Source organism: Castanea sativa, chromosome 12, assembly GCF_040712315.1.
Source record: "Castanea sativa cultivar Marrone di Chiusa Pesio chromosome 12, ASM4071231v1".
In the NCBI taxonomy this organism is placed as follows: domain Eukaryota; kingdom Viridiplantae; phylum Streptophyta; class Magnoliopsida; order Fagales; family Fagaceae; genus Castanea; species Castanea sativa.
Genome location: NC_134024.1, coordinates 6,945,156 through 6,955,743, shown reverse-complemented (window position 1 = coordinate 6,955,743; position 10,588 = coordinate 6,945,156). Strand labels below are relative to the sequence as shown.

Genomic DNA, 10,588 nt, shown 5'->3' with positions numbered 1-10,588 from the left:
AAAAAAGGAACTAGGAAGATAAGAGGGAAATGCTAATCAACAAAAATAATAATAAAAAACCATAAGATCTTTGTTTAAAGCTTCTCATTTGAAGTATGTTACTAATATTGGGAGTAAAGGCACATTCTTGGACTGTTCTGACTTGAAGCAATGTACTATTTCAAGCCCCAGTTCCCCTACACAAAAGTTTAGTTTATTCCTTAGAGAAAATGAACCACACTGCATAAAGTAGGATGAGGATTTCATTTTCCAATATTTTAAAACAAGATTCCGGCAAGGAAATTAAGTTCTCTTTCACCAGATTTATCATCCAAGGTAGTCCAGAAATCCTTTTAGTATCATATATAGCCATCCTGTTAAGAGACTAGGATTATTATCATTGATTTTAGCGACAAGATTTACTTATGAACACCAACACCCTAATTATAGCAACAATGAAATTAATATACACCAACACAGCTTCCTAGGCTCAAATACAGCATATAATAGTAACAGATCGATGAACATGTGAAGCCTATTTGCTTGAATTCAATCTTGAACATATGAAACAAGGACCTTCCTCATAGAGGAATTATTATCCATTGTTTTGGTGCTAAGCATAGTACACAGTTATTTGGCTCATAACAGTGGATCCTTAATATTCCTTGCTGATCTTTGCTCTCTCGATTATGAACTTTCCTTCCCTGTTTTTGTGTCTGACATCATAAGATCGTAAATATTTCCAGCCTAGTACCTCACCACAGTTGCAGCAATAGATGTCAGCAATAGTGTATAGACCAGTGATTAGCTGCCTGTCCTCTTTTTGCCCCACAATGATGTTCATTGCATGAGAAAACAGATATGCTGGCCCAGATTTTCCCTGAATAAAGTACCACAAATAAATTTGGGCAAGCATATTATTATGGCACATAATCACACATACAACATATGTATATGACTTATGAAGAAATATAACAAAAAATTTAGCATCTAATTCAGATCCAAAACATCAGCTTGAATAAAATAAAGGTTTCTCAATAACATGCAGTTTCTAAGCCAATTTTTGTACAGATTCATATCTAGAGAAGAGCACAGTTCTGAATATTTTATCCTTGCATCTTCAGTCAATTCAGAATTTCAGATAATAGTCCTCCCTTCTTTTGTAGTCTCTTACATTTTGCAATAAGTTATATAGTATTAAAAATAATAAGCTGTGAAAAAATATCACTGAGTTCTTTTGTAGGAGAAAGCTAGACCAGTATGGCTATCAGCTCTTCACTGCTTCAAATTAGTATGTTATTCTTAAACTAAACTATGTAGCAGATTTGAGACTAGAAAAGTTAAACATAACATCATATACTTTACCCAAAAAATTTTAGAAAGCAGGTTACTGCGCAGTGCAAGAGGATTTTGACAATTTCTACAGCTGAACAAAGGTTGATCACTGAGTTCTGCGGCTTCTGCCATCGAAATGAAAGCTTACCAGAAGAATGGCAAAGTCAAAATCTAAGGAGATGAAATGATAAGGACTCAAATTACAATATCAATTGGTGGAAGCAAACTTGATTGATAATTGTCGACTGGTTGGTGGATATCCCAAAAACAAGTTTGAGTCTGTGGCAGAGTTTGAACAAAGGCCAAATTTATAAAGTTAACTGTGGAAAAAACTTGACAAAAGCCAAAAGGGACATTGAGAAAAGTCAATAGATGGTGGATATCCATACAAACTACAATAATTTTGTCTAGGGATAAACCTTAAATCAAATAATAATTGTTTGACAAATATCTCTCTCTAAATTGGAATTTCTCTTTCTTATGAAAGGAGAAAGGAGAAAGAAACAATAGGTCATGGGCATGGGAATTGAAATCTTGATAGGATCTTAAAATCTTAATTAAATTTGAAACCCAAAAGAAGTGGATCCCAGCTAAAATATTAAAATTATGAAGACACCGTTAGGATTTTAATAAAAAAATGTTGGATCTTTAAATCTTACCAATCCTTTACCAAATTTTCATGTTGATCCATACATATAAAGGATGTAAAGGTCCAAAGACTAATTTTTTAGAATTAAGTTTGAGCCAAAAATTAATAGGAAAAGTTTAGTAACTATATTTTACTAATAACAATGGGAGGAGTAAGAAGTCAGAACCCCAATAGCCCTTTGCAGTGTGTTATTTTAGGATTTAAAACTTATTGATTATTCCAAAAGGTCCAAAACTAATGTTTATTCCACGATTCTAAAAAAAAAATTGTTTATGGCACAGAAATGGAGATATACATTGCTGGCCCAATTTTCACTACAGGAAAAGAAGTAATAAAAAAATGTTGGACAAATGAAACACACAGGACTATAATAATAATATTTTCTTTACTTCATCTTTATTGGTTTATTTTAGCTTAAAAAAATTAATTAGACGAAAAAACGAAAAATGTGGTCCTCTTACCCAATAACAGAGCGACACATGTTTAAACTAGTTGATTTGGATCTAGTCAGCTCATTGGAAAAGCTCAATGTGTTTAAGGCCTTTCAGGATTGTACGTCAGCCAAATCAACCGAATAAATTGCAAAAACCAAACCAGATTTATAGGGAAATCCAACATGACACTCAAGTATCTTACTGCTTCTATTATGATTGGTAATAATTACATTATGTGTTTAAACACGTAACTTAGAGTGTACAACAATAATCAGCAAATATAGCGAATCTGTCCTGTAAAGATCACTTCACATGAAATGATGGAAAATAGACACATAAAAAAGACAAAACATGTCACAGAGTAAAGTATGAGTAGTAGTTTACTAGATAATCCTTAGAAAGAAGGTCACTGCGAAGGGCAACCGGATTTTGACAGTTCCTGCAGTTGTAAAAGGGACGACCAGAAGAAAAGTCCGCCATTGATATCTGAAATACCAAAGGACAACATATTAAAAACCAAACCATAAAAAGAGAACAAAACTAGAAGAAACTTTTCCAACACATGCATGAAAAGCTTAGAAAATTGGTGTTAATTAATTACTCGTACTTGAAACTTGAAAGAAGGTCCAGAATTCTGGCCTCGGGGTTAAGAAAGTAAGAAACTACAATGTGGGGATGAAAGCACTGAAACCGTGAAATATATAAGATGGGTGTGAAAGATTAGAGGGCCCAATTTTCAAATTGCTGTCATATCAAATATCCAAAAGAAGATGAGTGTTACCAATTACAAATTTACAATTAGTCAGTTTCACGTGGGAAGACAAATGAGGTTGATAGAGACAAGTTAGGTGAGGACTGAGGAGGAATTAGAAAACAGTAGAGAAGAAAACACTGCACAAACCCGCTTTATATCAATCCACAGTAAGGAAACTTGCACCCCAAGGAAAAAGAAAAAAAAAAGCTTTAGCTCCTTTACCGTATATATATTTTTTGGCAAATTATTACTTACTAATGTGTGATTTGACTAAAATTAAAGTTACCTACTTTTAATTTAAAATTTGATACTTTATCAACTTGAGGTTAAATAAGTTAGATTTCTGTAATCCACATAAGCTAAAAACAAGTTAAATATGTAATTTTGCTCAACTTTTATATCTCTCTCCTCTAAAAACACAAAAAATATAATATAAAAAGAATCAAGTCGAACATTTATATCATGAGATTTTAAACCATAGGTAGACAACTTAAATTTCAATCAAATTTCAGGTGGATAAAATGTCAAATTTTAAACCATAGTTATGCAACTTAAATTTTAGTCAAATCATAGGTGGGTAAGTTGCAATTTGCCCTAATTTTTTTATAGGTAGTAGAAGGAATAGTAGTGTGTGTGTGTCTATATATATTAATAGATTCAGACCCTCTAGATTTCTTAGGGTAGTTTACCAAATAGATTTTCTTAAATCTAGACCATTCAATCTTGACCATTCTTTAATGATTGAATGGTCTAAATTTTGTCGTATCAACATTCCATTAACAATAATCTTAATTGTTTTGTTTACAACGTTATTTTATTATTTTAAGAGTATTATTAGTGGAATACTAACATAACAAAATCTAAACTTTTAAATCATAAAAGAATAGTTAGAATTTAAGGAAATCTATTAGTAAAGTATTCTAGGAAACCTAGAAGATCTGAATCCATATATTCATAGGCAAAGTTTAGAAAAAATCCAATTAGATTCTACAATTGAAGTTTAATTTTGCATCATGTGTCATAAATTATTTATTTTTAGAGAGAGTATTATTTCTTAATTTTGGAATCAAATGTGAGACCATATCATAAATATTCATCTAAGTGAGTTATTGCGTAATTTTAAAAAATGAACATAAAAAAATGGGTAATTTATATTTTCTACCTAATAATATTCTTACAAGACTTTTTAAAGAGTAAAAAAAAAAGACTATCAATAATATATATTTTAAGTATATCCATGTATATGCACGAGGTTATAAACTAATCAATATATATATAAAAGTCATGGGTAGATTTATAACATTAGGAATAAAAAGTCATGGGTAAGGTAGGAATCAAATTCAAAGAATTTGTATACATTTATAACTTTACATACTTTGAATTAATACGGATAAATTTAAAAGTCATGGGTAAGGTAGGAATCAAAAAAACTTTTTAATTTTCAGCATAAGACTAACTTCAATGCAGAATTGCAAGAGTCGAATTCAATGAATTTGACAAATATTATTTGTCTCCACATCAATTACTTTTGATCCACTACAGGATTCCCAGGACCCCTACAGTGGTTACAACTTGGACAGCGATTGACACAGGATAGGATCCAGTTACTATTCAAAAATCAGCACCAGTCACTGATATAAACAGTACTCGCACTCAGCAGATTCCCCGACAGATTACTATTCATCTAACAGTAGCAACCACTACAGATGAATAGTACTCCGAAAAAGCAAGGAGACAAGTCACTATTCATGAACAGTAACAGTTACTGTTCACAAGACACAATCATCAAGGAGCACTGTTTGCTTTCGGTAGAAAAGGTTTTTTACCTCAATAAAAGCATTTCACCTCCCGTGTTATATATATATATATATATATTTTTTTTTTTTTTTTTTTTTTGCTACACAGCCAAATCAGACTCAGTTGTCAATAAGGAAGACGACCGAGAGCAATCCCCTCCATCCCTATCTAGGACTGATATGGAACAACCATTTCAGCAAGAACCCCAGAGCCCTCCCATAGATCACCAGCTCATGGTTTTAAACAGAGAGTTCGTTCCTGACCTAGAAGAATTAGGAAAGGAATTTGATTCTGAGGAAAACAGAGTCAAAAGAAAAGCCTATAGAGCCAACTACACCAGAGAGCAAAAGGTAAAAGTATTAGAAAAATGGAAGGCATTCATGAAGGAGATATCCTGTAATGTCCCTTTTTTCATATACTTTGAAAGATACTTTGGACAACACAAGCAGTTTTGTGTTCTCACCAAAGTTTGGACCATAGAAGGACCCAATGCAACTAAGGAAGTTGTCCGGTCTAGTCCTCCACCCCTAGAAAAGCCTTTAGTCAAGCTACCCACAACTAGGCACACCTGCCTCAGTTACCCTAAGGACAAAACAGCCTTAGAAATAGTAGCTCAGAAGCTAGAAGAACTAGTGAAGAAGAAACTAGTCACTCCTTCAACTAGTTAGAATCCCCAGCTTAAAGTCTTAGACATCCAAACAGCATCTAGTAGTTCCTCCTTTGATACTGAAAAAGAGAAAGAACCTTTAGAAGCCAAATGGAAACGTCTGAAAACAAAAAGACTTGAAAACCATGATAGCAGAGCCCCAAGGTTAAGGATAGCCTCCAAAGCCTATAGTAAGGCTAAGAAACTTGAAAATCATGTTCCACAGAAATTTGGAAAATGCTTTGAGTGTGGCAAGCATGACCATCTCAGGAAGGAATGTGGAACCAAATCCCTTACCATAACCCCTAAAGGAATAGATGACCCAATAGCCAAGCCTCAGAAGCCTAGCCAAACCGTTCAACCTTTAGTACAGGAAACCAGTGAGCCTAAACTAAGGATCCACCAATCTCAGGTAGATTCAGAGAAAATCTGCATTAAGCTTCCCAAGCTAAAGAAGGAAGTTACAATCAACGACCTTCAAAAAGAAGCTAAAGAGATTAACTTTGAAATTAGAACCTTAAAACAAAAGCTTAAGATCCAACAGTTGGAAAATACTTCTCGTCAAAGCAATGAGGAAGGTCCCTCATTTCAGAACCCTTCTGATGATGAAGTAGACAAATCTGTTAACCCTACAGCTAATCTGATCCATGAACCATCCGGTGAGAAGTTCTTAGATACCATTACTAGGATTAACTTCCATAAATGGCATTCTAAAGTCAAGATTGTCATTAGCAAAGATTTTGAATTCGAGGTCATAGCCTTAATAGATCTAGGTGCTGATCTTAACTACATTCAAGAAGGAATTATTCCCTCCAAATACTTCAAGAAGTCTACGGAGCGATTGACATTCGCAAGTGGCGGGAAAATGCATATTGAATTCAAAATTCCAAAAACCCATGTTTGCCAAGACAACATGTGTTTCAAAACCACATTTGTTCTTGTCAAAAATATGACAGACAATGTCATCTCAGGAAATCTTTTTTTGTGCATACTGTACCCTTTTATGGTGGATAGTAAAGGACTTACTACCCATCCCTTTGGCCAGACCGTCAAGTTTAAGTTTCTTAGTGGACCAGAGCCTAGAAACATTAGCACCATCCAAACAGTCTCTGTCCCCAAAACCTATATATATATAAAAGCAGAGACCTCATGTTGGAAAGCATGAGTTTTTGCCAAGTGACACATTGTATGACATCCTTCTCATTTAGGCTTCCACCTCATCTAAATTTAGCATTTATGTCAAACTATTAAGTAATGACAAATGCATTTATTTCAATGTATTAATAAAATTCAAAGAATTTGTATACATTTATAACTTTACATGCTTTGAATTGATACAGGTGGATTTAAAAAGTTATGGGAAATGTAGGAATAAAATTCAAAGAATTTGTGTACATTAATAACTTTACATGCTTTGAATCGATACAGATGAGTTTAAAAAGTCATGGAAAATGTAGGAATCAAAAAAACTTTTCAATTTTCTGCATAAGACTAACTTCAATGCAGAATTGCAAGAGTCGAATTCAATGAATTGGACAAATATTATTTGTCTCCACATTTGTCCAGTATAAATCTCCATTTCCATTGGACTTAAAAATTAAACTTCTATAAGTTTCTTACAATATCTTTATTTTACTTTCTGAGAGGTATTTTAATTTTCAAAATATTACGTTCATCTTAAATATTTTGTTTAGATTTTATGTATACGGTTTTACTTATGCAGCATTGTAATTTATTTAGGCTTATTTTTTCATATTATGTGCTAATTTATATTTTTGGTTTTCTGTATGATGCGTATACCTGGTAAGGATCTATTTTTGTCTACTTTTAGTTCAATTAAAATTTGGAGGTTAAATTGTGATATTATTACATTAGTATGACATTATTTTTTCTATTGTTGTATAATGAAATTCTAGAAGTTTTTATAGCTAATTGATATATAAAACATAAATAATACAAGAAAGACACCTAGGAACCAACAGGTTTGTAGATGACAATTTCACTATGATTTGGTGACATTTCTTGGTTGCATGAATTAGAGAAATTTTCCCAATGCATTTAGTTTGAATTTTGTTTTGTAGAAAACCTCATAGAATAGGTGTGACTAACAACAATAGTATTCATGAAATCAATGGATCATAAATAATTTATTACAAAATTTATCAAAATGCATCGTGCAGGATATCGGCTAGTTTTCATTAACAATGGGGCCCTCGGTTGGTATTAATTAAAATTTTATGGTTTATTAAGAGAGCAACAAGTGGCACAATAGGAAGAATACAATTGTAACAATGAAGGATGAAACTGATCTGACAATCTTTGTGAAAATTTTCACTACAAAAAAGGTTGTTATTCGCCACGAAACTTTTATGACTGACAATAAAAATCATCAGAAGAATCCATTGAAACATCAGAAAAATCTCATCCATCGGAAATGGTTTGTCAAGTATTGAAACATTTCAACGACAAAAAATTTCCATTGAAAATTCTTATAATTTTTGAGGAAAAATGTGATTTCTTTTGGAAGCATGTACGCAGTACGCCCACCATACTTTTCTCTAATGACAGTATTTTATTTTACACCGAAAATTGTAAACTTTGAAATAGTTAAGGAAAGTTACAAACACTTGCTATTGACTCAACATGTGTGATTTAAGCTTGATGAAGAAGAACAACAGGGAATAAGGAAGTGAAAATAACAGTCACAACCAATGAGAGGCTTGATTCTAAAGACAGGGGCACCATGAATAATCCAGAGGACTTAAAATCATTACATTGATCACAGTAACTTTCGTTTTTAGGATATCATATTATAGTTCATATGGCTTAGCGTAGGGATAAAGCCCTTAATACCTGCTAACCCAGCATTTTCTATGGATGATCCATCATAAACAAGTTTAGCATCAACTTCAATAACTATTTCAAACATGGTAAAGCTTGCCATAACAACAATTAATTCTTTATTTTTATTAATTAACATAATACTTTAGTCAAAAGTATATTTCCTATATTCCTGAATATGGTACTAAAGAAAAAAAAATGTGAAAATTGAGCCAAATAGTAGACAAAAAAGAATACCAAAAAGATGTATTTATTTGGGCATAAAATGGTTTATGATGGTTAGTGTGAATGAAAATGATAGTCACCTAAAACTATTTTTGAGTCAATAAAAAATTATATTAAAATGGGTGTGGGTAAGAAACTCATAATAGAGTCCAACTACAACAACTAATCAATTATCTTCATGTATAAGGATACTAGATTATCTTGTATAAAAGATTTAAAATCGTCACAATCTTCTTTTTAAACTTTCCATATATGTAGAAATAGAAACAAATAGATTGGAAACGACATCTTTTATCTTAATAACACCAAACTAAAGGGATATTAAATGAATGACATTAAGATATAGATAAATATAATGAAATTGAGCCACTTTGAGAAAAACCATTTGCTTCATCCCTACAACCCCTGTTCCTTTTAACTCCTTTATATCATCGTCAACACTTCTCCCTCATTGTCTATGGCCACATTGTTGCTTGTTTCTATCGATTCTCGACCATTTTTGCCACGAACCTTTGACCGTTAACTCTCACCCATTTTGTCCACTATTTAGTTATGCCACCTAGTGACCCACCTATTGCCAATCATTGGCCATTGTAAACACCAATCAACAACCACCACTCTTGTTTGCCACCATTATTAATGACTTGTCATTGAATCCGCCACCATTACCGCCATTTTCCGCCGCCATAACCACCACCATTTGTGGAAATTTTCAGTGTAAGCAAGTAGTATAAACCTTTTTCACCTAACTTGCACAAAACAACATAAAATAAATCATTTTTGATTAAAAATAGTTTCTGAAAGGAATATATATGAAGTCTTAAAAAGCTAAAAGCTCAAAAGTAACATCTTTTCAAAACTATTTTTTCATTCTCTAAAAAAATTAAAAACACAAGCAAACTATAAAATAACAAATAGTCATATTCCATTATAATAGAACATTCTTATCAAGCATTTTAAAAAATTTAGCATTTACCCTCTCAAAACTTATATTTATAACATATAACACACCACTTTACAATACAACCTATATCAAAACTTCTATTTTATTTACAATTTCATTTAAATATTGTTTCTTTATTATTTTTCCTCTCTCTCCTCTGTCTCTCTCTTTCTCACAGCACCGCCGGCACCACACGACCAACCACCCACCACAACCACCACTAACAAAAAAAGAAAAGAAAATCACAGCAGAAAGAAACCTTCATATCCATATCCACATCCACCCACAACCACCACATCCACTCACCACCACCAACCACATCAAAAAAAAAAAAAAAAAAACCTCCACCGGTGAAGGCGAATCGGAACCCACAACCTACAAATCACAACCACCACATCCACTCAACACCACCAACCACAGTAGAAAAAAAAAAAAACCTCCACCGGTGAGGGTGAATCGGAACCCACAACCTGCAAATCGGAACATGAGGGATTGGCAACGTTGCAGAGAAGAGTAGAGAGATCGAGTGACTGAGTGCAGAGAGTTCGAGTGATTGAGAGCAGAGAGATTGGCGACGAGCAGAGACTGGCTACGAGCAGAGATCGGCGTCGAGCACGACAGACCATGAACCACGGAGAGAGAAGTGAGAACAGAGATGAAAGAAGAGAGAGAGAAAGAGAGAGGAAAGAGAATGAGAAATCAAAAAGTGTGGGTGGGAATAAAAAACTATTTTTTATTTTACAATACAGCTATAGTGCCGTCTCAAAAATGACATTGCACTGTAGCAAGATTGTAAATTTTATAACATATTCCAGGTTTGATGGAGATGGTTTTTTGGGGTTTAGATGCTAAAAAATATCCAAAACCAATTAGTCAGTTTCACATGGGAAGACAAATGAGGTTGATAGAGACAAGTTAGGTAAAGACTGAGGAGGAATTAGAAAACAGTAGAGAAGAAAACACTGCACAAAACCGCTTTCTATCT

General features: G+C 33.1%; 1 long non-coding RNA gene across 1 annotated transcript; it reads right to left on the bottom strand.

Moving 5' to 3' along the window:
* Positions 1-686: 686 nt before the first annotated feature.
* Positions 687-2,775, bottom strand: LOC142618592 (uncharacterized). The gene is made up of 2 exons (XR_012841321.1): positions 1,345-2,775; positions 687-859 (listed from the first exon to the last, which is right to left on the bottom strand). It is a non-coding gene; the product is annotated as an uncharacterized LOC142618592 (long non-coding RNA).
* Positions 2,776-10,588: the final 7,813 nt, after the last annotated feature.